Source organism: Salmo salar, chromosome ssa06 (genome assembly GCF_905237065.1).
Source record: "Salmo salar chromosome ssa06, Ssal_v3.1, whole genome shotgun sequence".
NCBI lineage: Eukaryota > Metazoa > Chordata > Actinopteri > Salmoniformes > Salmonidae > Salmo > Salmo salar.
Window position 1 is genome coordinate 33,164,998 of NC_059447.1, and position 6,000 is coordinate 33,170,997.

The following is a 6,000-nucleotide window of genomic DNA, read 5'->3' on the forward strand; positions in this document are numbered from 1 at the left end:
ACATGTCAATTCTGTAGCTCTGCAGTAAAGATGGAAGCACAGATGGAAATCTTACCACACTTCCCATTATTGTAGCTACAGTTCTTGGCACCTAGAACATCCCTTTACCCAGTTGGCCTTGGTCAGTTGTTTGTTATTGTAGGATGTTGGAGGGGCATTAAAAATCTGTCTAATATCAATGGTTTTTGGTTGTGTTCCTCACTCAACTCTATGCAGATTGACAGCAGTGGTTACAACTCTGAAACAGTAGTTTCCCCTGAGTTGTTGTCAGTCATCTCACAAAGACTGAGAGTGAGAGGAATGCAGATGTTTTTTTGTTTTAAAGCTCAGTGTGTATCAGATTGACAGACGCTCTGAGGTCAGAGGACTAGGGGGGATTGTGTACAGCAGCGAGTTGTTGGAGCGTATGTGAGATGAACGGTGTTATGACTGGACTCTACTGGGTGAGGAATGGGGAGTGGAAACGTTAGCTCTCAGGCTCTATGCCTCTACAACACAGACAGGATTCTGAGAGAGAGATAAGAGTGTGAAGATGTACTGTAAAGATGTGTACTTGACAGCTTTGTGCTCCTCTCACTTCACGTGTCCCTTCCCAGGATCTAAGGGCTGCAATGTAATGCCAATCTTGTATCTCTCACTGTTATCATAACAAGCAGTGAGTTAGGACTTGTCCACAAGGACCATTGAATCACGGCGTGGTTTGAAAAGCGTGGTTTGAAAAGTGTATTGTTTGGTCTAAGATCTGAAGGAACGGTGGAATAATGGGCTAGCCTCAGAGTAACTGGCAGTGTAGGATCCTCTGATGTGCGCACATTGGGTCTTGGCAATGATACACGATTCCACTACACAAACACTACCAGCAGGGCTGCAGCCTGCAGCCTGATGATTTTCTTTCATGTGGTTTTCAACAGTTAGGATTTGGTGGTCCTCAGAGGTCAATGGGATGGACCACCTGGTTTCAGTAATCCCCCCAAATATTACTGTAACGGAAACTAAAACATGAGATTCCAGAGACATTAACCCTGAGGCAACTGCACCTATAGATCATCACCCTAACAGCCGTAAGGGAAAGTTGAGCAATATGTAACTTTCTGAGATAACGAGTTGTAAAATGACTGTCTGAATTATATTTGTAGGCCATGATTCTATCCGTAGCGCAGCACGCTGGACAGCTGGCAATGCGTTTTTTTAAAGGTAACTTTCCAATTGAGCTGACATCTTCACATATACAGCATTGACCGTGAACGTAATTTCCGCAAATGTGGGAACTTTGCCTTTCAAAGCCGCATTGTCCACAACGCGCGTTCGGATTGAATTGGGTTGAGTATCTGTATATAGACATTTCATGATGGTTTATTACTATTGCAGTGTATTATTATCATCAGACAGTGCCAGTAATGTAGTCTGAAATGTTTCTTACTTCAATTTAATTTAAAAAGCGTTACTTATCCCCGAGAGCCAATTCATTAGGGCAGTCTGCAGGAAAGACAACAACAAGGCAACATACCACAATGACAATACCACACACAGGGTTGGAAAGGGAGGACATATTACTGGTAACTTTAAAGGTTTACCAGTAACTACCAGAATTTGGATAACTTTCAAGTATTTATTTTATTTTATCACATGACATCTACTGGCCTTTTTGGGTGCTTAAGATTATCACAGATGTCTGTAATTATCTCTGGCCCTCTGTGTGGCCTTATCACATGTAAAATATATCAAATAATAAAATACGATGATTTTCAAATACAAAATAGAATGACAAATCTGTAAAACATTATCCTAAAAATAACCTGTCAACTTAGTGAATTCCTTTGGTGTTTTATATGAGGGTTTCCGCATGAAATATCCTTTCTTTTTTATACACTTAGATTTTTTACTATGTAAATATGTCTGTAAATGTTTTGGCACCAAGCTGGTGGCAGTTGTGAAAAAGTCAATAGTTGGAAGAGTTGCAGAGTTAATAGAAAACAATTCCATTGTTGATTTGATGCTTTATTTCATGAATTACGCTATTTTTTCTTAAACCATGATGTCTATCCACTAGAAACTCATGGACAATATGGACACATATAGAAAAATGTAATACTATATATGAACACATTTTTCTAAAAGTTATTCAAGTATAAATTACCAAAGTTACCGTAGATTGCCATGGATTCTGGTAACTTTGCTAAATTACTGGTAGTTTTGCAACTCTAACCACACACAACCATCACATCATCATTAAAATCATCATAGACCACAGGACAGTACCTGGCATACACATTGACAGATTTAAAAGGCATAACAAAATGTATGTCCATAATAAAAGGTCAAAGATCAAGTCCATTACCTGATGATGTATGTCTTTACATGGATACAGCCAGACAGAGGGAGCACCAGGCAGCAACTGCTTTCAAGGAGCCCTGGGGGTCATGACCCTGGGGTGGTGTGTAGTTGAGAGAGGGGCGACCGCTGCACTGAGGCCACGTTGTTCTTGTACCCTGCCCAACCACCCTACACCCCTCATAATCTCCCCAACCATCCAGGCAACTGCTCCTGACCCCCTCAGCTGTGACGGCACCACATTCCTCGGACAATTCTGCTGATAGATACATTCCATCAGTGGCATTCTTTACACCCACCTGGGTCTCTCTATAGTTTGGATTACACCCATAAGGCTCCTCCATAACTTCTGTCAAACTAAATATTTTCTGTACTTTCTGATGTGCTAGCACAGCAGTCATATATATGACAGCCAGGCCTTTGATTACTAGTAAAGTTGCATGTTGTTTGATATTGATGGAGTAGGGGATGCATTCCTACAGTTTCACCAGTCTGTGATGTTTGTACACTTGTGGATACCTCCTATGAATTCATTTGCCAATGTATTCATGTAGGAGTGAGGTTGTTTGTGCTATGCCTGTAGATGAGTAGGTGGTGATTATGCACGTGGATGTCTGTTGAACCGCTGGCCTACATTCTCTCTGGGCAACAGGCCTGAGAATCTGAGGGGATGTCCCACTGTTCTCTCTGACTTCCTGCGAAATCCATTACTATCAGTCAGGCCCAGACGTAACACCACACACTTCAACCCAAAACAGCAAAGAATACACAACAGAGGGGCCATTTCATCTCCAGCTCATCCATTTGGGCCCCCTTTCTTGACACATCTACTGTAGAGACTGGTTGGGGGCCATGCTAAGAGGGGTTGGAACCAGTGTCAGGACAGTGCTCTGGTCAAGGATGAACAGTCTTTTGTAAACTTCCCTCTCCTGGAGTCATGTGTCTGTGGACTGGGCAGCTGATTTAATTAGTACAGTAGACATTTTTAAACCTTTATAAAGCACTAAGGACCCGTGAAGCCAGCTATGAGCTGGATTGTCGATGTGTTTATTAAGTTTGCCAGGAGGTTTCTTAGGCAATGCCACAGGTGATACTACATTTAGATGTAGCATTACATTTGGACAGCTGTGAAATGTGTTTTACAATAACTTTACTGCAGGGAGTTGCAGTAGATATGTTAACGAGCAGTATAGTTGCCATGATATGTCTGTCAGTACTGGGCATCAGTGTGTGAAACGTGTGGATGGTAGATGATGGGTAACAGAACTGGCAGCTTGCTTGCCTGCCTCTCTCTCTCTCTCTCTCTCTCTCTCTCTCTCTCTCTCTGCCTGCCTCTCTCTCTCTCTCTCTCTCTCTCTCTCTCTCTCTCTCTGATGAGTGTTCCTGGTGATGGGAATCCAGCTCCTCGCCTGCTCCTCAATCGCCCAACCTTAACACACACACACACACACACACACACACACACACACACACACACACACACACACACACACACACACACACACACACGCGCGCGCGCTCATGGACATGCACACGCATGCACCCACACAGAAAACACCTCAATAAAGCATCAGCACACTCATCCTAAACTCAGCAGCTTGCTCCCAGGAGGCTCCCCATGTGTCCTCACATTCCTCTCTGCTATAAACGGATCAGTGTTTACCCTCCGTCTCCTCAACATGAGGACATTCTACAGACAGACAGCAGCCCCACTCCACTCATTAGCCCTGACTTTGATCCCTCTTCCTCCCTGTCTGACTGTCCGTTACCTGTCTGACTGGCCCTCCACTTTAATTGAAGAATCGTTTGAATGTAGCCTAAGAGTAACAGTATGCATTCAGCACATTCTTCACTCTTGCCTATTTTAGGTTATCATTCACTCAATGCATACTGTTTATAATGGGCTTATTGGTCTTCCTCCAAGTTTGGGTAATTGACATGACATGACATGACTAAAGGTATGTTTGACAGGAATGTGACCTTAACCACTCTCTCTTTCTCTCTCTCACACACACACACACACACACACACACACACACACACACACACACACACACACACACACACACACACACACACACACACACACACACACAAATGCACACAGTACTGCTTGCAAAGGGCATTCACACTTAAGAAATGTTATTTGTCCACACCGATCACACACCCATCACTTTGACACTATAAGCTCAGTAAGCATTCATGACAAAAGACAAACAGGTCACAACAAGTGTGCATATTGTTTACAGGGTTGCTCAATTTTCTCTAGAACCAGAGCTACAGTACATTACCAACTACCCTTGAAAGAGGGTGGACCGCCTCTGCCATGCCAAGCCAACTCATTTAAAACAGGTTTCTCTATGTGACACCACTTTCAGTTGTGTAGATGTGTGGGAAAATGTCACTCTATCTCAGAGACGCTCAAACTATGAGGAAATGTTTTTCCTCCTATTACAGTGAGGTCCCAGCTTATCATGGCCACCCTAACATGGTCTCTGGGCCAAGAATAGCAGCAATGAAGGAGTATTATCTTTTATCTCCTTTGATTGTGTCAATGCCTTCCAGCTATGAAACTGTCTGGCAAAGAAGTGGATGTTTTTTAAGCTATCATTTTCATTTTGGTAAAGTAAATGGTATGGTTAATCACACATACTGGCCTAGGTGTCACAGATGAAGCAGTGAGTCAAAGAGATGTTGCCATTATATGTCATTTGATCTTGTTTCTCAGCTTAACTCAAACAGATTTACAGGCTTATGTATTGATCTACCACTACGCTGTACTTCTTTTCCTTCACATTCTTTCTGTAACAACAAAACAACAAAACAGAAAGTAAACACAAAGTTCAGTTGAAGGAGTGAGAGTCCGGAACAAAGATGTACCAGGTAAACCTCTCCACCAGTTAAACCTCTCTACCAGTTAAACCTCTCTACCAGTTAAATCTCTCTACCAGTTAAACCTCTCCACCAGTTAAATCTCTCCACCAGTTAAACCTCTCTACCAGTTAAACCTCTCTACCAGTTAAACCTCTCCACCAGTTAAACCTCTGCACCAGTTAAACCTCTCCATCAGTTAAACCTCTCCACCAGTTAAACCTCTCTACCAGTTAAACCTCTCCACCAGTTAAACCTCTCCACCAGTTAAACCTCTCTACCAGTTAAACCTCTCCACCAGTTAAACCTCTCTACCAGTTAAACCTCTGCACCAGTTAAACCTCTCCATCAGTTAAACCTCTCCACCAGTTAAACCTCTCCACCAGTTAAACCTCTCCACCAGTTAAACCTCTCCACCAGTTAAACCTCTCTACCAGTTAAACCTCTCTACCAGTTAAACCTCTCTACCAGTTAAACCTCTCTACCAGTTAAACCTCTCTACCAGTTAAATCTCTCTACCAGTTAAACCTCTCTACCAGTTAAACCTCTCTACCAGTTAAACCTCTCCACCAGTTAAACCTCTGCACCAGTTAAACCTCTCCATCAGTTAAACCTCTCCACCAGTTAAACCTCTCTACCAGTTAAACCTCTCCACCAGTTAAACCTCTCCACCAGTTAAACCTCTCTACCAGTTAAACCTCTCCACCAGTTAAACCTCTCTACCAGTTAAACCTCTGCACCAGTTAAACCTCTCCATCAGTTAAACCTCTGCACCAGTTAAACCTCTGCACCAGTTAA